The sequence below is a fragment of the Electrophorus electricus genome, chromosome 15, assembly GCF_041902795.1.
Source record: "Electrophorus electricus isolate QZ-2024a chromosome 15, ASM4190279v1, whole genome shotgun sequence".
NCBI classification, from domain to species: domain Eukaryota; kingdom Metazoa; phylum Chordata; class Actinopteri; order Gymnotiformes; family Gymnotidae; genus Electrophorus; species Electrophorus electricus.
In genome coordinates, this window is record NC_137511.1 from 19,729,041 (window position 1) to 19,752,500 (window position 23,460).

A 23,460-nucleotide genomic window follows, 5' to 3' on the forward strand; every position below is an offset into this window, starting at 1 on the left:
AACAATGGTCGCCTATCATTGAGCACACTCCCCGCTCCTTAGCGAGGAGCATGTCCAAGGCCATGCGGTTTTGTGTCGTCAGTAGTACTTGGAATGGTCCTCTCCACCTGGGTTGGCTCCACCGCTTCCTCCTGAAGTCTTTTATCAGCACCCAATCGCCTGGCTGATGCATGTGGAGGGGATTGTCTGTCACCTCAGGAAGGACTGCCTTCACCTGCTTAGACACATGGGAGAGAGATTTGTGCAGAGACACACAATACTGCAAAAGCGATTCATTGATCAGGTTAGTATCCCAATCGGGCGGACCTATCCCCGTGTTGGGAGACCGTCCAAACACTATCTCAAAAGCTGATAGTCCTGTTCGTGCCTGCGGCCTGATTCGACATTGCCACAGGACGAGGGGAAGGCATTTTACCCAATTCATGTCTGTTTCCTGCATTAATTTAGCTAGACCCCCTTTAATGGTACCGTTTGCCCGTTCTACTGTCCCTGCACTAGCAGGGTGATAACTGCAGTGTTTTCTCATATCCACTCCTAGGTATTTAGTCAGAGCCTTTAGCCCTTCATGTACGAAGGGTGTTCCATTGTCACTAGACACTCGTTGTGGCAACCCCCACCAGGGAATAATTTCCCTCAGTAGCACTTTTGCTACTGCATCACTATCTTGTTTCCCTGTTGGGAAGGCCTCCACCCACTTACTGAACATGCACACACATACAAGCATATATCTCTACCCTTCTGCTGGTGTTAGTTCTACAAAATCTATTTGCCAATGTTGAAACGGTTCACTGGGCGGCGGGTGTCCGGCGGGTGCGTGTTTGGTATGATTGTCTCCGTGTGGTGTATTTTGTGCACATACCAGGCACCGGGAACAAAGATTTTGGGTGTGTGTGTTTATTCCTGGTGCATACCAATGTCTTGTTATGCTCTCCACTATCCCCCCTTTGCTCATGTGACTTCTCCCATGAGCAATCTCAATTAGTCCTTTCATATAAGAAGTGGGGAGACATGGTTTGTTCATATCCGGGTGTACCCATATTCCTCCTATTTGTTTACATCCCCCTTTTTTCCATTTTGCGTAGTCTTGTGGAGTGGCTTGTTTTTGTATGTCTTTGGTAGTTATTCTGGTTTCAGTGTCTGTTTGTGCCATTTGTGGTTTGAGCGGTTGTAACGCTGTGAGTTGAGCTACTTTATCCGCATAGGCATTCCCTTTTGACACAGTGTCATCTGCTTTTGTGTGTGCAGCGCACTTTATGATTGCTACTTCCTTTGGTAGTTGGATTGCTTCCAACAGCTCTGCTACTAGGTGGTGGTTCTTTATCTTTGCTCCTGAGCTGGTGAGAAAGTTGTGATGTTTCCAAATGGCCCCAAAGTCATGTGCCACTCCCCAAGCATACCGGGAATCAGACATTCACGGTCTTATCTTGTGCTAGCTTACATGCCTGTATGACTGCGACAAGTTCAGCTGCCTGCGCTGAGTAGGTAGATGGGAGTGGTTCTGCTTTCACCACTTCTGTGTGTGACACGACGGAATATGCTGCTCGGTTAGTGCCTTGAGAGTCACGTCTGGCTGAACCATCCACAAACAATTCCAGGTCCGCATTAAGTATTGGTTCCTCCTTTAAATCTATTCTGGGAGATGTTGCAATTTCTAACACTTGTTGGCAGTCATGGGGCTCTCCCTCCTCCTCTGTAGGCAATAGAGTGGAGGGATTTAAACTGGGAATGCTTTCACAGTCACGTTTGTCATGTCTAATAAGGCTGTGTGGTATCTGAGCCACTGCTGAGTGGATAAATGCGCTACCTTTTGGTCCTGTAATACTCGTGATACTGCATGGGGAATGTGTAGGGTTAGATTGGCATACCCTACTATATCTCTGGACGCTACTAGAGCCCTCTCCGCTGCGGCTACTGCTCTTATGCAACAATGGCAGGCCTGCTGCAACTGCATCCAGCTTTCCTGAGAAGTAGGCTACTGGCCTCTGTTTGTCCCCGTGTTTTTGCGTTAAAACGCTTGTCATGTATTGTCCTTTCACATCTACTGTCTGCTCAAATGGTTTATTGGGATCTGGAATGCCTAAGGCGGGCATGACCTGTAGTAATTGCTTCAGTGCTGTAAAGGCTGCTTTGGCTTCTGGCGTCCATTCTAACTGAAAGGAATTCAACCCCTTGGTCGGTATTATATTCCTGAGTGGCCCCTCATGCTCTGCATAAGATGGTATGAACATTCTACAATAGGAACACATGCCTAAAAAGGACAGCAGCTGTTTTTTCGTCGTGGGCTTTGGTATAGTCAAAATGGTATTTACTTCGTCTTTAGTCAGCATGCGCGTTTGTTCAGTAATGTCATGTCCTAAAAGTGCACTTGCTGCTTACAAAACTGTAATTTGGATTTGGATGCCTTATGGCCTTCCCCTGCTAAATGATGTAGCAGTGCCACCGTGGCTTGTTTACACGCTTCTCGTGTTTTCCCACAAATCAAAAGATCATCAACGTATTGCAGCAAGGCTGTTCCTTCAGGGAGCTCTAAAGCTTCTAGGCTTCGGTGTAAGGCGGCGCTGTAAATGGTTGGTGATTCACAATACCCCTGACACAGTCTCGTAAATGTGTATGGCTTTCCTTCAAAAGTGAAAGCAAACCAAAATTGACTATCCTTGTGCACAGGTACACTAAAGAAAGCACTGGCCAAATCAACTACACTGAACCACTTACTGTCTGGTGGGATCTGAGAGAGAGTGGTGTGCGGGTTTGGAACTTCTGGGGCTCTAGGGTGCACTGCTGCGTTGACAGCCTGCAAATCCTGCACAAATCTCCATTCATCTCTCCCTGGTTTCTTAACTGGGAAAATTGGAGTACGTACCGGTGAATCTGGGCACGGCACGATTACTCTTGTTTGTTTTAATGATTGGAACACTGGCCTAATACCCTCCGCTGCCTCTGGTTTCAGAGGGTATTGGTGCTGGTGTGGTCTATAATCAGATTTTGGGGTGATGTGGACAGGCTCACATCCTTTTAAGCCCACATAATTTTTTCCCTGTGCCCATAACCCTGCAGGAACTGTTTTCAGTTCCTCTTCCTCTTCCTCTGAGAGGGTAACAGAGGCTGCCATAATTACCATATTTGGACTCATGAGCTCGACCCCCCCTTTTACAGTTTAACCTATACGGGGCTGGCATTTTCCACACCCCTATGCTTGGGCTGTACATGATTTCACACTGGGGTTCTTTTATCCAATCAGTTGCGCTCAACACGCATTTTGTCCACAACCCTACTCTCTGCCAGTCTGGGTCAGCATGTGCGCTAGCCAGCGACACATGAGGTGCTGCATGTGAGATGGAATATAAAGATTTTTGTTTAGCTGAGAGCTGCACCACTCCCGCAGCCCACTCGCAATCCCATGTTATAGCTGTGATAATCAATCTGTCACTGCCCCCTAAGTCAAATTTCTGTTCAAAATCAACATCAGATCCCTCATGGACCTTCATTGTGCAGTGAATAGAGTCACTTTGTTTGACCGTCAGCTCACCAGGTAGCATGTTAGTAACTTCAGTCATAAAATGTGTTAGTACTTCCCCAGCAGTGCACTGCAATTCATACACGTACAAAGGGACTCCTGCCTCTAGCTGGACTCCCTGTGTAGGTGTTTCCCACGTGACAAATAACCCCTCTGGGTTGCTGCTAATTGTGCACCCAAGTTTACACATTAAATCTCTAGCTAACAAATTAATTGGACAGGTTTCTGACACCAAAAAGCTGTTTGAATTGACTGTTTCCTAAACTTCATCGGAGAGGCTCGGACATCCTTTCATCAATGGGATGACCTCCCACTCCAATTACTGTTATCCCATAACCTGGTCTCATTCTACATTCTATTAAACCTTCTCTCAACCCCGAGTGGGTGGCACCACTGTCAACCAAAAACTTAACATTTTTCCCTCTATGTTCACAATCACCTCGGGGAGGCCTCCTGACCCCTTACTAATCTGCTGTACTAGTTGGTAATTTAAATTTGTTACTTCCCTTTTGTCGTCTTCTCTCAGTGGTCCGTTGCTGTCCTGCCTCTCCACCGCCTGTCAGTCTAACTTGACTTCTGCAATTGTGGTGTTGACGTCTTCGTCCTCCCCCTCGGTACAGTCTCTTGCAAAATGTCCAAACTTCCCACAATTGTAGCACTCTTTCCCTTCTAGTCCTTTTCCTCGGCCTCTTCCTCTCCCTCGTCCATGTCCACGTCCTCTGCCACGTCCACGACCTCTTCCTCTGTCCCCTACTGTCTGGAGCATGGTCAGCATTGCCTGATGAGTGGTGTCAGCGCGCTGGCGCTCCCATCTAGCGTCCTTCTTACCCAGGATGGTTTCATGATGCTTGCCGTGTTCTTCAATAGTCCACAAAGGGGCTCTACTATAGCCTATGCAGTTTTTTCTAAGGAAGCTTTTTCTCAAATGAGCTTCCCATGCCCCTACTTCTCCGGGGCCCGCTGCATGTTGTGCTGGTGCATTAATTCCACAGTGATCAGTATGGATGCATGTCAAACGAACGAGGAAATCAGCGACGGGCTCATCATCTCTTTGCTTGCATGCTGCTATCATATCAGTGTTAACAGTTGTTGGGTATGCTGCTTCCACTCTTTCGATGAGTCCTCTTATCATCTCTCTGTATGGGCCGTTTAAGTCAGGTTGGCCTTGGGGCGGTGCATTCCACTCAGGCAGATCGAGACGGACATCTCCATTCACCCAGCCTCTGTCAATGTGGTTATACTGCGGTCCGAGTTGAATCATCAGCAACCGTCTCAATTCAGCCTGAGTTGGACTGCAGGACTGCACGAATGCTATCAGTTCTCGTCTGAAGCGTCGTCCGCCGATGTCACCTGGCTTGCTCAGGCCGTCGGCCGCTTTCATGATGTTGTCTGCAGTCCAGTGATGGTGGACCATAATCACTCTCTCAGGTCCAGATACCTCCACCATCGGGAACTGTGGGGCATAGCCTGTCTCAGGCTCTGCAGATGGCTTTATAGTGGTGTGACTTCGAGTGTGATGAGCCACTGGTGAGGTTATTGCCTCCAGTTGTCGTCTTGTTTCGTCATATGGAGACGGCTTTGATGTTAGCGATGAAGTCCCTGGCTCAGGATATGGAGGTGGATTTGTTAGCAATTGTGGCTGTTGAATCAGCTGGGGGCTCTTGGCGGGGCGGCATCGAGGTCAGGATCAGCTAAGGAAACACACTGAAACACTTCATTATTACCTTTTCTATGCCCTACCTGCTGCTTCTGTCTTTTTTCAGCTTCCTCTAACCACATTTTTGCCTTTTCCAACATATCTTCACTGTTCTTACCAAAATATTTCCGTGCTTTCTTATCAGCCTCCCTTGGTTTAACCTTAACCTTGGTTTAACCTTAACTCTTTCAATCAATTTAAGTAAATATGCAACACTCAAAGTCCCCGATACATTAAACCCATAGTATTTAATCCAAAATGGGACGTGTTTATTTACATGTTCCCCATAGTCTTTACTCATTTGGAAGAACAGGCTACTGGAAAACTTGTCTTTGCTAAATTCATATTCCCTACTCTGTCCTTTACCCATTGTCATGTCGTTTTTTTTTTTTCTCTTTTTTTTATAAGGGTAAAGAGGGTACTAATATTTTATTTTTATTTTATTTTATTATTTTTTTCTTTTCTCTCTGTTAATCACGTCTCCGACGTTGCTTTAATTTAGTTCTGCTCCACCAATCCGTGCTGGTTAACAGAGTTTTCACCTCTTACAGGGCGTCCTGTCGACCCGGGTCTATTCTTTAACACTCGTACGTCTACGCAATGTGCCTAACTCTCTTAGGCTGACGGAGTCCCAGACTCCGGAGTCCTCTTGACTCTCTGAGCACTAGTATCTCCGCGTGGTACCCCTCGCTGATCCTGCCGACTACGCCAATTTCTGTTTCTGTCAGACGTGATTAAGAGAGTAATTTCATAAGAAAAAGATCACAAAGTTTGGCTCGCCTCAGAGAGGGAGCCCCGAGTATACAAAAGCATGGCTAGTTATACTACTCCTGTTCTGTTCTTTTAACCAATCATCTTTTCTCAAGCAGCTCTTCTTCCCTTTGTTGCTGTGGCTATAAGCCAATCAGCTCTCGGCTTGGTTTGTTCTCCAAACCAACCCAAACTGGTTCCAAACAGTGTGGGCTGTGTGTGAAGTTGACCTTGATGTTAACAGTTCCTGATACATGTTCAACTTAATCAGCAACAGGCAGATACAAATGTGCAGACAGCATTATTCATTTGGCAACAGAAGGATCAGCATGATTATATATGAATCACATAATACATAGTTTCGTAACATTTTCCATCACAAGTCCATGATCGTCTGCAGTCCCTGCCACAGGCATCTAGAGTCACTCTGCTGGAACTATGACTCTAGTTTCCTCCCATAGCGCCGCTTCGCCTCTCTCACCGCCCTGTGCACTCCGTATGCCACAGACTTGTATTCATCCATGTTGCCGCTGATGATTCCCATGTTGTAGACGGCAGTGCAAGAGTTTTTGTCCACCCAGAGTTTCTGGTTGGGAAACATCTTGATGGTGGCTCTTGGGATTGTGTCATCCACCAGTTTCCCAATGAACCCTACTACTTCCTCCATAAACTCGCTGACATCATCAGTGCTGCACCGGAAAATGTCCCAGTCCACATCATCTAGAGCATCCTGAAGAGCGGCCATCAATTGGTCTGTCCAGTGCATGACCTCCCTCTGAACGGGAGTTTCCCATTTTGGTATGAGGAAGATGGCGGCATGGTCTGACTTACCAAATAGTGGATGAGCTATTCATAACAGAACACCCCCCCCCCCGCCCCCGACAGGTGCATCCACAGATGGCCGAGAAAAAACTACCCTCAGCCTACCTTGGCCTCTGGGACTGGGACAATCTGGATAGGCAGCATGGAAGTCAGAGATGACTGAGTGGTCCAGTATGTTCCCCGAAGGTAGCCATGATTGTTCCTCTGGTTCATACCCCTCTCAATCAATTAGGTATTATGATTGACCCATACGCCTGTGAGAATCCAGGATCTCACTTTAAATAGGAAGGCTGGCCATCTATATTCAGAGGAGAAGGAGGATTGACAAGAGCAGAGCCTGTAGAGAAAGGGCTATATTGAACTGGTTTTAGCAAGGAGACATGGAAGGTCAGAATGATACAATGTAACCGGGGGCTTAATTTACTGCAAGAAGACCCTGATCTCATGTTACATGTGGATACTCATACTCGCTGACCTGTATGGAACACAGTTGTGGGGTGTCAGCGGCAGTTTGCAAACATTTGTTGTGACCGGATGGCTCAGTTTAATTGAACAGTTGCCACTTTCCAGTTCTTGGCTCTGTTGTTGAACTAGTGACATGCCAGAGCAGGGGTGTCAGTAGAGGTGTCATCTCATGGGAAGAAGGCTGGCTGAAACACACTGAAAAGGAATTATTTGTGTGGATGAGTACTTTAGTGAATTATGTGCATATTTTGCCCAAGGGAGCTATTCAGACCAGTCAGAATGAGTAGTACTCTATTGCCCGAGGAATCATCCTAATTCCTGGTTTGTCCTCTATGCCGCTCTGTTGGACTGGGGATGATGACCTAAGGAAAGGTTGACAATAATATTAAGCCATCTACAAAACTGTCTCCAATATTGAGAGGTAAATTGTATTCCTCTGTCAGACACTATGTCCTCAAGTAATCCAAAAAACCCTGAAAACAAAAGTAAATATAGCATCTGTTAGAAACTGGTTCAAAGTGACCAGTCCTTCAGGTTCGATCTCCTCCAAGTTACCTTCTGCCCTCCATCCTCTGTAGCCAGATCTTTGGAAGTCAAGAGACACTGACACTAAGGTAGTGAATCAAGAGAGTTCCACTTTATTGAGGAAAGCACAGAGTATATATGTGTCCTATATCTACAATCTACAGGAGGATACTGAAAAGTGATGCATGTTCTAAGGGTCTACGTAGAAAGGAACGAGACAACGTTAGTATAGATTAGATGTTCTCTGCATGAATGAGTCACGAGCTGTTCCTGTGCCCACCATGAGCCACTCCTGTGCTTAAAGAGAGACAGGGAGAGAGAAAAAGAAAGGGAGGGGTAAAGGAGACAAGAAGAGGGAGCGGGCGACCAGTTCGTGGTCAAGCCGCCATGCCGCTGATAGGCAGAGACCTTGCATTGGGTGCCTGAAGACAGAAAGGCTCCAGTATCTAATACTCCCCCCTTTGATTCCAAAGGAATCACATATCAGTATATAGACCTTTCTCATATGCAGGCACCAAGGCAACATTAGCATGACTAATCACGGAGGTAAAAATGTGAGTTATGAAAGAAGACAGCAGTGACAATAAACAGGGTCCACAAATAAGAATCAACACAATAATCAGGAGTATGGTAAAACATATGTTTATGAGCCAAGATCCCCAAGGACTGACAAGGTCAGTTAAACAACTGAACCACGAATCATCGGCGGATGGAGGCTCAGCAATAGCGGTCTTCATGTGCGAAATGATGTGAGTAATGATGTTATAGTAACTAGGGATGTCAAAGCAACACATTTCATTAATGACCTTGCAGATGCCTCCCTCCTTTGTCAAGAGGAGATCTAGGGCTAGGCGGTTCTGCGAGACTTCCTTAGATACATTTAACATAAACCCTACTCCCATATTGATTTGACAGCCTGATGAATTATGATTAAGTGCTGTTGCCATAACATCATCTACCAGGACCAGTACCCAGGGTGTATGGAATGCTTGACACACCAGACAGTCCTTCCCTGGCTCTACCTCTCCTGCCACTACCAGGGAGACCACAAAAGCTAAATTACCATTACACTTTTGTTAATGACTCTGAAAGCCTACTATCCCCCATTTTGTACCTTTTGAGACTGAAAATAATGCCAATAAATAATAATGCCAATATTATCACACGAATTCCTATAGTAAGGTTCTGCATGCACTTATCAGGAAAACCAGGAGAGAAAGGACTAAAGAGTCTGCACAAAGATGTTAATAGGCAGATAGGATATCTATTGTTATAATACCAATGCTAAAGTGTATTCACATACAGGGCCATGGAGTACTTCTTTGGTGTGTGGTGCCACCAAGGGGCAGTCCCTCAGCATGAAATTATATCACAAATTTTGTACTATATGTGAATGTGTTAAGGTGCGTTTTGCTCGTCGGACACGTCAGCTACCGGTGCTTTCTTCAGCTGGCTGGTGTGTATCCACTGTGCCGATCCCGATGTTAGCACAGTGGTTCAGGTCACTGCAATCATGGTTGTTGGGGGTCCGTACACAGCTTCACCAACTTTCCGAGGGTTCAATGATTTGACCAAAACAGTGTCACCTGGAGTAGGCTTGTCTGCGGGAAGAGGGAGAGTGCAAGACACATTACCATGCACACTGTTCAATTTCTCAATCAACATTTGGGTGTAGTCTGCCAAGTTTACGTCCATGTCACCTGAATGAGAAACACCTGGGTTACCTCTGACCCATGGGGTAAATTATCCAGCAAAAATTAACTCAAATGGTGCAAATTTGGTGGTGGCACTGGGCGTTATTCTGATCTGACATAACATTGCTGGCAGTAGATCTATCCATTTCTTTCCTGTTTCCATCATAGCCTTTGTTAACATTTCTTTCAATGTATGATTAATTCTCTCAACAATGCCAGATGACTGAGGATGATAAGAGATGTGAAATGTCCAGTCAAGAGTTAGGTAGGTACATAGTTTCTGAGTTATCTTAGAAATGAAACAAGGTCCCTGATCTGAATCTATTACCTGAGGCACACCATACCTCTTTATTATATTCTTGGCTAGGATTTTAACTACAGTGCAGCGTCTTCCTTAGAACAAGGAAATGCCTCAGTCCACTTGGGAAACCTGTATACAATCACTAGCAGATACTTCAACTGACCACAAGGGGGCATGTGCGTAAAGTCTATTTGTAGTCACTGAAAGGGATATTCAGGAGCCTTACCCTGGTTGCTTCTAGCACAGGTTAAACAGCTATCTAGGAAGAGTTTTATAGTTTTACATGTTTCAGGTATACAAAACTGTTTTTGAATGTTAGCTGTCACCCTCCCTTTGTGCTATATGTGAAATCCTGTGAAAATGATGCACAAGAAATGGCAAAACAGATATAGGAAGGGCGATATGCCCCTCCGGGTCACGGATTAGACCATTTTTATCAAGACTACATCCTTGATCAGTCCAATGAGAGCAGTCCTGTCATGTACCCTGAGTCTGTAAGAAACGCAGATCGATATCAGTAGGCACCGAGCAATGAGAAAACATGGAGACAGCTTCACATGTCGACGATACAGTGTATGGGCATGAGGGGGCATTAACAGCTGCCCAAAATGCAACCTCATCCGCCAAGGCGTTGCCAGTGGCCGTGTCAAATCCAGAGATCGTGTCCTGACCCCTGACCTTTTCGACAGTCAGCCGAGCTTGTAGTGTACATGCAGACAAAAGTGCAGACACTAGTCCTGAATTAGAAATGGGCTTACCATCCGAGGTGCAGCACCCCCTGAAGTGACAAATCTTACCGAAGTCATGAGCAACCCCAAACGCATGACAGGAATCAGTATACATGGTGACAACCTGATCCCAGGATAGATGACAGGCCCTGGTCAATGCCATCAGTTCAGCTGCTGAGCAGATCTGTAAAGGCAGACAGAATATCCACAGGGAAATTCCGAGTCAGACGGTGTAAAACATGAGGCATCTACAAAAATGTGATAGCCGCCTTTGAGCGGCGTGCTAGTGAGATCAGAGCGCATGCTCAACGACTCAAGGATAGCCTCCATGCAGTCGTGGGGCACAGAGTCAGCAGAATGATTTAGCGACGTCAAAAGTGATTGTAACAGACTAGCAGATGAACTGTCTTCTTCACCTGCACTGTGTTCTTTTTCATTTCGAGGAGAAGGGAAGAAAGAAAGAAAAAAAAGTCTTCCACTCGCTCAGAAAACTACAAACTCCACGAGTCCCTGCTATTCCTCTCCTGTATGTCTTTCAGCTTTTGCCTATAGTCTCATTCTAGTTCACTGGAGCCAGTCCAAACTGACCTTTGAGTTTTAACACATCCTAGATCAGCTAGGCCTGTCCATGTGTTTAACCACCATCCAGTGGCAAAACAGGATGCCCTAAATTCCTGGCAAAATCTGTGTTGCACACTTGAGCACCTACGAAGCTTGAATCTGCTCTCCACTGCTTTAGAAAAATGAACCTAGGAATTTAAGAACAAGGCTACTTGCACATATATCTTAGCTCACAGCCATGCACAGTAAACCAGTGGGTGATCCTAATGCTAACCCCCAACCCCTGCCATAAACCTAACCCCTAACTCTAATGTTTTGATAATCCCTCATTAAGTATTGTCTCTTTTGTAACCAAAGTTTGTGATCCATTGATCATGTGACCATGTGATCCAGTGATCCCGTGATGCCGTGATCACCCTATTTGGATTAGATTCATTTATCAGGAGGATGTTTCTAATGAAACATTTTACATGTCTCCTCAGTGATGAAACTCTGGATGGCATTACAATTAATACAGGATGAGCGAGTTTCTAGTGTGGTGTGTTTTCTACTAAACTGGATGTGTGCGTCATGTCCTTTACAGTTCCATTAGTTTAACATTAAACCTTTAAGGAGTTCACAGTGATTGTAGCTGTAGCTGCGATTATAATCGTTTCCCTTTGATAAGCCTGCGGGGTCTCACTTTTATCGCTTCATTTTATAATTTTGTATTTTTTTTTGCTTGATTTGTTCATTTCCTGATTCAGGAGGATCTCTGGTGCATTGGTGTGCTAGGACACTCAATATTGCTAGTAGCAGTTGTCAAAAATCTTTTTTTTTTAAATGAGTGATGACATTGCCTGGAAAATCACAGAGATTTGGATTCTGATGGGACTAAAATACTTAGACGATTGCTGAGTATCTAAATTTCCAGCCTACTTCCTGCTTAGTATCGTATTAAGAAAATAATGTCAGCCATTTTGTAGTGTTGTCTCAGTGGCCAATTCAGAGTTTTTATATAGTTCACTATATTGTTACCCATAGTGCACCTTAAATGTAGTGAATTGCCCATGGGTAAAGGTACCGCAGTGCGTAGCGGTTTCCTCACACAATGCATAGCGGTTTCCTGTGGCAGATATTAGTGCTGTATTTAGAAGGACAGGCAGTATAGCAGACATGTTGACAGGTTTTGGTCTGCTACTTCAGGTGAGCTGCAAAGTACACACGATGCTAGTGTAATATGGACCAGAATACATGAAGCTTGTGCTCATGAAATAGGTATAAATATTTCACTTGATAGCTTTTATTGATAAAATGGGAAAATGTATGTGGCTAGGTATTATTAAAGTCAGAAAACACATTTGGAGCAGTAAAACTAACGTACTTCAATGTGTTGTGATTGTACTGCTAGTCTAATTACTATTGATGTTCTGGCTAATTTGCACAAGGAAAGGTCATGATAAGATATTTTTAGAACAAACCAGTGTTCAAATTCTATGTGCTGTCTCCCTTATGTGTGCCCTATATATTTATAGGGTTATATTTGTTTGTTTATGTCTATATATAGTGAATGAGTAAATGAGTAGAGCATTTCAGACACAGCTCATGTACTTTGGTCTGTAAATTTCTCAGGGGAGGAGAGAGAAAAACAGATCTGGATGGAAATAAAATGACAGAGGAATACCTGTAAAAGAAGACATTACACCAGGTCTCCATGTAAATTTAATCCTATTTAAAGAAATTTCCCCAGGACCCCATGTAAATCTAATCCTGTCCAAATAGGGCTAATGTTAGTGCTCGGATCCTCCTTACATTTGGTCTTTAGATATAACATGGACTTGCTGAATTTCAAATGCAAGTATCTTAGTTTGTACAGATCAGTTCATGGAAACCTACAAGCTGTTTTGTTTAGGCAGGTGGTAGGTTTACAACTTTAATTCATTTTAAATTGGAACAAATTCTCCCTAGCTTTTGTTGTTCTGAGGATTCTTTGAGCTCAGGTTAGTATTACCAAATCTATGGCTGAAGCTTTCCAGTACTTTTGTATCTTACTGTAGCTGCTGTCAGAGGGTTCAAGAAAAGGGAAACAGCTCGCACTTATCTCTCCACCCTCAGACATGTACAGACCCAGGTTATCCCAGTTATGGTCCTCAAACATGTACAGACCCAGATTAACCCAGCTATGGTCCTCAGACATGTCCAAACCCAGATTAACCCAGCTATGGTCCTCAGACATGTACAGACCCAGATTAACCCAGTTAGCCTTCAGGTCTGGTACACATGTAACTCCAAGATGTCTGGAACTGTGTATTGTCTTTCAGCAGCTATGAGTGTAATTTATCATTCCTCTGATATAAGTCTTATACACGTTATACATGTTTATAACTAGATTTGTTATGCCATGGACATGACTTTCAAATCATTCAGCTCTTTGTACTGTTTACACTACAATTGCTGGGGTGTCATACATTACAAAATTTTTACCATCCCACAATTGTGTCTGTCTACTAACTTCGTCATGAAAACACTTGAAAAGTGACACGTGACAAGTGATACAGGGAATGAAGCGATACCATGCATGAGGCAGGGATTTTTTTTCTTTCAAAAATGGATGTCAGCCAGAAGAGAGAGATCCAAGTTGTTGGGCACTAAAGTGCAATGAAAAACAGAGGAAAAAGAGCAGGGACCAGTTTTGTTGTAGTCGTGCTTGCTGATGTTGTAGTCACCCCTTCAGGATTGCGCTACCCCCGTGTCTCTCATTCACTGTAACTAGGTGTCATACTTGTTACTAGTCATTACAAACACTTTTCACACTACAGTAATTGGACTTGTCGACAGGCTCAGATATTTAGCTTGCTGGATATTTTTCTGCAGGACATCGGCAAGTCTCTCGGATGGCGTCTTTGAACAATTCACACATAGCAATCGAGAGCTGATTCTCAAGCCTTAAGTGAGCATTGATTTACCTCTGATCTGGGGCTTTACTCAGCAATCCCCAAAACCTGTTGGCAAGTGGAAAATCAGGGTTAAAATCAGGACTAAAGTCGTGTAGTGTGGACTCGACATTAGATGTTTCCTTGGTTGCACTGGGACAATTTTGCAATTTCTCTTGTTTTTGAAATCTAAAACTGGACTTGGGACAAAGGTAGTCTGGTATTTAATGGGATTTAAAATGTATAATACTTCATACTATTCTCAGTTTACTTTGAGATGGTATTGAGCTTACTTTTAGATTAAAGAGACATTGAAAACAAAATCCAGAAACTTTTCCTTACTGAGAGTTTAATGTCTGTTAGCGAATCTGGTTCCACTGTATTTGAGCAAACCTTGAGATGTGAGGCTAACATTCCTTGTTTATCTAATATTAATCCATCTTCAGTGTACTGTGATGCTGCTTTTCTCTCTGTATCAGACATCTAGTCATGTTTAAAAAAGCCTAACGGTTTATGCATAAACATTTGAATGTAATTTGAACTGGAACGTAGAACATGGATTGCATATTTTTTGTATGTATGTATGGACTCTGGAAGTATCTTTACTATATATCATCACACGCATATAGCTAACTTTTAGGTAGATCATACAGTATAAAAAATAAATTATGCCATGAAATGCATACACTGTATAAGTTGTAAATCTTATACAGTGAACACTGAGTGTATGCACCCTATATGAATATAGAGAATATTGCAATATGCTGTTGACATATTCCAATTTCAAAATAGAATATATTGTAATATAGTTTCAATATATTACATTTTGTATGGTCTAAACTGAATGTAGGTTCTTTTGTAAATATTGTGTATATTTGCTGTTACCTGTGTTACTTATGTGGGAACACAGTGGAATAAGCACAAACATTACATTCTGGAGTCAAGGATTATGCTACCCTAAAACTGAGGTATTTTAAAAAAAGGTCATAGTTAACCAGTGTGGATTATTACTGATATCAGATGTGACTCTGACACACATAACATGGATCTAGTTCTTTGAAGCTTACATTTTGGTCCACTAGAGATATCGGTTCAAAGATCATCAGGTTCTGTTGGTGTCATTGCTGGTGTTTAGTTTTCTACACCAACCATTTAGATGTGACACTGTGACTGTGCAGGTCTACAGAGTGCAATTGGGCATTCATAACAAACATCACCCATTCATAACAAATATCTGCCATTCATAAAAAAATATGAACCATTCAAGGTATGAAGGTATGTCACCTCCTGTACATACTCACTCAGTTTAATGGCACAGGGTATCTGGACAGAGAACACTCAAAAATTAGTATGTATACTCAACCATTAGTATGGAAACTTCGTCTCTCATTTTGAATCTATATTGCTGGAGTGCAGAATCAAGAACGAGCATTCCTGTGTGTGTGTGTGCGCGTGCGTCTGAGTGTATGTGAGGGCACAATCTCTCAGGGTACGGGTGCTGATGAAGGATCAGACTACTCTTGTAAGTTACTGGCCCCCATCAGCTCCAGCTAATAGCAGGCAGGGGCTCCTAGGGGCCCAATAACACTGATGACAATGAGCATCGTGGGCCAGTAGCAGCAGCTAGGGATAGAGAGTGATCAGGATACGGAGGAGACCAATGCACAAAATGATGGTCACCCTGGTCACCAGCCCAACTCCTGGAGATCTGCCTTCCCACAAACCCCAGATTCAACCCAAATCAGCAACGCCTGCTCTGGCCAATCAGTGTGCTTGTCAGGGGGCCTCCACTAGATGGAGGAGGTTTTTGTGGCGAACCTTTGGAGTTTAGAGTTGTCGTTGAAATCTGCAGGAATGTTGAAGCTTCAGGAGGAGCAGGGTTGGTGACCACCAATCTCATTAAGCAGGATTTCTGTGTATTACTTTTATCTGCGATTCAGAGCATTCGTCTTGTAGACACCCGTTCCAATTATTTTTAAATGTGTCTTTGCAGGTGCAAAAGTCCAGTTCACTGTTTTGTTTGTTTGTATGTTTGTTTTTTTGTCGGAATCCTAGTCACATTGGAGATGACTAGCAGGAATCCTAATCATATGGGTGAAATTGTAGGTATAATATTAGAGGTGAAGTTCTAGTCCACTGATTTTCAAATTTAAGATAAAGCACCAAGAACTTAATTTGACCAAATAAGTAATTGAAGAACATGTTCACTGTCATCAATGAAGGGCAACTCATGAAATGCTCATGATTTTAAAATGAGAGCTTTCAGTGGAACCACTGCCATAGTAGCATTTAGTCTATACTGGAACTCTATCTCCAGACTCTGTTTCTCAACTCTATCTCCAGACTCTATCTCTCCAGACTCTGTTTCTGGACTCTATCTCCAGACTCTGTCTCCAGACTCTTTCTCCAGACTCTGTCTCAAGGCTCTATATCCAGACTGTCTCCAGACTTTTTAAACTTTACTATTTTAGCTTCACTGTACATCACCCACATTCTGCATGCTCTGAACAGGGAACGTTTCTAATCATTTATGCTGAATTTACCTGAACTGTCTAAATACTGGGATAGTACATACAGACATGGAGTGCATATGATTAGCACGCAGCATTTGGAGATCAGGTCTGTCTCTGCACAATGTGGAAGTGATTCATTGTACTCTCTCTGATTCAGTGTAGTCTCACTGATTCAGTGTTCTCTGATTCAGTATACTCTCGCTGATTCAGTGTACTCTCTAGCAATGATTTTCTAGAAGAAAGGCTCTAGTGTTGACCCCATCATCTGTTTGTACATCACCACATCAACTTTTATTTCAAAATATATGAACAACGCCACATATGAACAATGAATGACCAACTAATTTGAACTGAACCAGTCAACTGATATTCCTACTGAAGCAGTCAACCCACTGTAAATGGTACTTTATCATCTATGTGCAATATAAAATGAAAGCAGGCCTGTTTTATATGGATAGTTTATTGTCTCCCTCTGTCTACCACTGCCAGCAGCCTGTCCTGAGGCTGGGTTACTGACAAGCCTGCTTGACAAAGTTTCTAGTTCTGTCATCCTGTCAGTAAATGTAAGGACTATATTGTAATGTACAAGGTAATTTTTATTTAGTTTTTTAACTAAGATACCCTCAGGGGTGTGTTTGGAAACCAGGAACTGAATGTTAAGTGCTTTTACACCCTAAAACCGAAGTTTATCATGAACTTTAAATGTGACAATGCACAGATAGCAACAATTTAAAGTAGACATGTTTTTCTTTCTGGTTGTGTTACTATGGCATTTAAATTGTTGATTGGCAGGTCAGATAGGTCGTAATGCTGCTTGTTTGGAACAGACAAAACAAGAACAAATTAAAATATTTGTTTTTCTCCTTCAGTAGCACCCTCATGTTACTCTACTTTACTGTGTTATTATACAATGATGTGTTACTCTAGAATGTCCTGTTCTCTGACTGAATGCCAAAATGTCTGCCCATAGCCCTGACAGCACAATAAGATATGTTCCTTTCCTGTGCATTATTGTTATATGTTACCAGTTATGTGTACATATATTCACACATTCACAAATATTTGTATAAAATATCATGACCATATGTATATTACTAGGTGTAATCAATGTCAATGTTGAAATATCACACTGAATGCAGGTGATGGCTTCAGTAATGCTAACACAAGTCTCTGTATCAGCCAATATAGCAATGTATTCCATAATATTAAGACAGTTGATTGTATATTTATGTATAATCACTTAAACCTCCTGGAAATATGTCTTCCAGGGTGCCAGACTGTGTATAAATACTGATTGAAACTTGAGTGAGTGACTGAGAGCCAGTGCGGTTGTGGATCTGTAGTCCACCTTTCTACATGATCAGTTCCACATTCCTTTAGAGAGGAAAGCTGACAAAAGCACTTCAGTTTGTTGTGATTGGTGTGAAATAACTTTTGCATGGTGGTGGATGGCGGGATGCGGGTGGCAGATTGTCTTCTCTTCCACCCCTGTCCACATGGCCTGCTGAATACAGCTGGATTTTCAGAAGAAAGTCTGTTGTACTTAGAAGACTGAAATAAAATGACAATATGAAAACGCTTCTGTGTTAGATCTGTTTTAGGCTTGGCATCGAAAAGCCATAAGATAAGAGTTGCAACCTTTAAAGCCACAATGTTTTAAAATTTGACTACAAATTGACTTTTGAAAAAACATTAGCATACGAACAGCTCATATTTAACAAACAAAATCAACACTGATGGCGGCAGGACCAAAATAAAATTGTAACGTTTTTGCTAAAAAATCACAAGTAGTGTTAGAAGCAATAATAAAGAATAGTAAAATTCTTAAAATATAAATATACCTTTAACACGGTTAAAGTACTACAAAATGACGAGAAGTGTTATATGACAATATTCAAGGTTTTCACAGCTGTGTTATTATGCCATTATTTGAAAGTACAGATCTACAAGACAAAATAATGTTTCTAGTATATTCAAACTCTGAACTAGAGTAGGCTATGCTGTGGTACATACATGAAGCAACAGGTAATACAAATCCTGTTCAGATACAAAACATTTTCATCGAACAGTCGTCTGGACGTGAACAGTCATCTGGATGTGAACAGTTGCCTGGAAGCAGACAGTCGTCTGGACGTGAACAGTCGTCTGGACGTGATCCGTTGTCTGGACGTGAACAGTCGTCTGGATGTGATCCGTTGCCTGGAAGCAGACAGTCGACTGGACGTGAACAGTCGCCTGGAAGCAGACAGTCGTCTGGATGTGAACAGTCGTCTGGAAGCAGACAGTCGACTGGACCTCCAGCATGCCCTTTGCTCCTGGGTGTCTGCTCCCACGCTTCATAGATGCCTTGCTGGTAACCTCCATCTTCCACAAACTCCACATCTGGAGAGACATCCGTGTGCGCCGCATCTGCTTCTCTAGTCCCCACCGCAGCCTGAAGGAAATGAAGACACTGCTGTTCTGAGTTATCATGTCAGATTTGTAAATACATATTCCGTTTTAAACAGTGACAATCCATACACCAAAGTTGTGAAAGGAAATTTTGTTCTTTACTCTTTGTCGTTTATCCTTTATATTATACACATCCTTTAATATACACAGCCTACCATCTAAAATATGCATTCAGTATTCAGATGGACATGGCCTCTCTGTCCAGAGCCAGTATTTTCTGCCCCTAATCACACAACTTTATCAAATTTGTCCTAAACCATCTTCTTTCTTAAACTCCTCCGAATCAGCAAAAGATACTGTAAAACTGATCATGTATTTTCATTAAATAGATAGAGAGGGAGCAAGAGAGTTACAACACAGAAATAACAGGTATGATTAGATAATGCATCAATGTGGCTGATATTAGCAGTCTGGCTATGTCTCCAGCACTGCCTCACAGCCTTCAGTTAGGGTATGTGGCACCTGTGATGCTGGAGTCCCTCCTTCCAGTCTGAGGAGGTCACATTCTCTCTCCTTCCAGTCTGAGGAGGTCACATTCTCTCTCCTTCCAGTCTGAGGAGGTCACATTCTCCCTCCTTCCAGTCTGAGGAGGTCACATTCTCCCTCCTTCCAGTCTGAGGAGGTCACATTCTCCCTCCTTCCAGTCTGAGGAGGTCACATTCTCCCTCCTTCCAGTCTGAGGAGGTCACATTCTCTCTCCTTCCAGTCTGAGGAGCTCACATTCTCTCTCCTTCCAGTCTGAGGAGGTCACATTCTCTCTCCTTCCAGTCTGAGGAGGTCACACTCTCCCCAATACTAATGCTTCCACACACTTGTTGGTCGTTTACATTCATTATGAGGGTTTTACATAGCCTCTTAACTCTGTCTGGCAGCTAGACGTTCTATGTGCTGCCCAGCATTTAGTAAAATGGAAATACAGCTCTTACACATGCAAATGGAACTCTGCCCATATTGTATATTTTATGATGCCTACTTTGCACTGCCATAGTGTCACGTTATCCCCCGCCCCCTCCTCAAACGTCTTTGTGTGTGTGTGTTCGTCTCGTGTCGTCCACCTGTTCTGTATTATTTGTAATTTTTTTGTGTTTCTATGTCTCCTGTGTTGTAATACGTGTTGTTGGTGTTTGAAATGTGCATAGCGAGTGTGCTGTGTATCACTTGTGTGTGTGGAATAAACGTTTGTCTGATCGTGCTTCTTCCCGGCATCCTGTTTGATTCGTCACGTCACACATATTATGACAGATGTAAACAACTGATTAGACAGTGCAGGCTAACGAAATTTAATGTCTTAACAGCTCTTAATTTGACTGAGTACACAGTACACGGCTGAGGACGCAGTTGAGTGTATTCAGCTCACCTGTGGTGGGAGATACTGGGGGGTTGGGGTGTATTGAACAGACAGCGCTAGGCGGCACTGACCTGCTGTTGTTGTAAAGGAACGGCTTCCTTCAGGTACTGGAAGATTTCTACACACCTAGTGTCATTCATTTGTGGTTACACTGGGCTGTATAACCAGGACAGAGTACGGCAACTATATACATTCTATAGTATATATACTTCTATTGCCACCATCGTAGAAAATAGATAGATTCCATTATTATACCACAGTGCCAGTGATGAACGTTCCTTATGTTATATTTTCCCTTTGCGCATGTCAGTACAGGTATGTTCATTTCTAACCATGAAAATAGCAAATGGGGACAAAAAAAACTAAAGTCAAACCAAATGAACAACGCGCCAGCATTACAACACTAACACACTGAACCAGAGCCCTTGGGAATGAATGTTTCCCTGAAGTCATTTGTAGAATATAGAAAGCATATGTTGAACTGTGCAGCCTGCACACTGGAAAGAGAAACTGCAATTATAACACTGCTCGTTGCTATCTGCTAAATGCGGTAAGTGTAAATGTAGAACTGCCATTGCTAGTTTCTTCCACTTGAGCACACAGGCTTATCTTACCTAACTGTGACAAACTGAAATTTCAAAAGATGACATTGCCTGTGTCCTTTCTGCTTCATTCTTCATATCTGCTCCTATGTAAAGAAGTGCATGTAAGCAGACATGTCCTAAGGAGACATTTGCATCTGGGCAGGGATATATATGGCAGTTCGTGTGGTGTGTCTTCATCAACCAAGGAAGTGCTTCGTGGGAGAAGTACCTCAGCTTCACAGACGCTGCACGCACTGTTAAGATTTGGCCACCTGTACATCACAGCTGCGTTGAACTCCTGAGCACAAGAAAGGTAAGTTTTCCTTCATTTTTGGATTTGCAATAATAATAATAATAATAATAATAATAATAATAATAATAATAATAATAATGTGCATGATGGGTTATGAATGGCATAACCCATCACACACCTTGAGTGTAAATTAGCTTTTTTTTGTGTGACTAATTTTCTTCATGCAACATTTGTATGATTGTAGACAAAATTAATTAAAAGGACCTTCATAAACTAAAAGGTTAATCCTTCATAAGTTATAAAACGTTATTATTACACTTATTGACTGACAGGCATTGGTTAATAGAAGGGTTCTTTATTAAGAGTTTGTGAATTTTGTGAACAATGAACTACCCACATTTGATCTGCACCTGACTTGTATCAGAAAGCAGAAGCAGATCAGAACAACAGCCTCTTGCTAAACTCTTCTGTGGATGGCCTGTAGTCTGTAGTGCACCAGGAAGAACGTCCGCACTGGGGGCTTGGCTGTTGCTTGTGAGACCCTCCATGGCCCATTGTTTGAGGGGCCCTCTATGGCAGTACAGTGTGAGTTGGCAAGGTTGGTTAAAGGGGACATATTATACCTCATTTACACAATTTAACACAATTCCCTGTAGTCTTAATGAAATGTCTGTGACCTGCTTTGGTCAAAACACCACAAGGATCAATCCTTCGTGCCCTGTCTTAATAGGCCTGTTCAGAACATCCAATTTTAATATTGTCTGGTGTTCTGATGAGAGTTTGAGATGCCATCACTACTGCTCAATGTGAACCTTCAGAGAAACGTGGCTACCAGAGAAAACATAGCAGCACAATGTTTGAGCCAATATCAGACCTTGAGGTCAGGTCTGTGCACACACACACACACACACACTGCAAAGTGTGCCCATTTGCTAAAGTACAGATGAACATTAAGAAAAATGCATAAGTCCATTCTCCACCACACCCTACTGTTGTAGAAAGGGGAGTCAAATCTAAGCAACTCGTTTTATCCCACGTTTTCTGACATAGGCAACTCAGAAGTTGGCTGGGTTGTTTTATTTCACATTTTGTGGGCAGGTGTAATGGCCGAGTGCCACAGGGCGTGGAGCAGGATGCACAGACTCCCTCGACTTTGACAAACATTTATTAACATACAACGTATATGACAACGGTGGCACTCTCACATAACATTAACGGTGAACATGAATACACATAACGCTAATGACGATGACCAAAACTTTAACAGAGGCTATAATAACATTAACAGTGACTACACAAACAACGACCACTGAGGAAGCACACACCATCAGGGGTTTAAATACAGACACACAACACTAAACCCTGTGCAAGTGTGTTCTATCATGGAGGGTATGGTTACAAATAAGACAAACGTGAGTCCCACTGCACACGGCGGGCAGTACCACGTGACTGGTGGGGGAGCATTCTGTGACAGCAGGTAGACTGGTAGACACAAATATATGTGCACAAGCACAGGAAAAGTAAGTTTTTCTTAATATTTCCCCTTCTACAACAGCTTACTCAGGGGCCCAACTTGGTAGTAATGGGGCTTGAACTGGTAACCTTCTGATTACTAGTTGAGTACCTTAAGTAATTAGCTACCATGGCACCAATGAACAGCTTGACAAAATGCCATCTCAGGCTCATGTGTTTATATGCAAGAATATGCACAACTGCTAAAATAGCACATTAGAAGACTCTTGTCATTTTTAAATGACAAAAAGGATCAACCAAATTTCTATAAAATTAAATATGTAATTTCCTTGCTGAAAACATGACGAAAGCATATTCAAGCATATATATTTGACATCTGGACTTTTCAGAGGTTTCAAGGACAGCCCAGCCCATTGTGGGAGAGGTCTAAGACATTAGGGTTTGTATTGTGCTCCAGGTATTTTACTCTGCTAATAAATCAACTTCAAATTTTTTGCTATTATATTCATAGTGCAGTGTATTTCATTTTAAAAAAGGTATCTCAAAATTAGGTGGCATAATTCCTCAACTTTCAGTGACTTTCATACAGCACAGGAAGCCGGGGTGACCGAGGACAGGACTCCAGCTGCTTTGGGTGACTCAGCACAGTACTCCAGCTGCTTTGGATGACTCAGCACAGTACTGCAGCTGCTTTGGGTGACTCAGCACAGTACTCCAGCTGCTTTGGGTGACTCAGCACAGTACTCCAGCTGCTTTGGGTGACTCAGCACAGTACTCCAGCTGCTTTGGGTGACTCAGCACAGGACTCCAGCTGCTTTGGGTGACTCAGCACAGTACTCCAGCTGCTTTGGATGACTCAGCACAGTACTC

The 23,460-nt window shown here is 42.9% G+C and overlaps 1 long non-coding RNA gene across 1 annotated transcript in view; it reads left to right on the top strand.

The window, feature by feature from the left end:
• Positions 1-213: 213 nt before the first annotated feature.
• LOC145651377 (uncharacterized) overlaps positions 214-23,460 on the top strand; it is a 27,507-nt gene continuing 4,260 nt past the window's right edge. The window contains exons 1-2 of the long non-coding RNA XR_014117290.1: positions 214-1,595; positions 21,028-21,177. This is a non-coding gene — a long non-coding RNA (uncharacterized LOC145651377). The remainder of the gene's footprint in view (positions 1,596-21,027; positions 21,178-23,460) is intronic.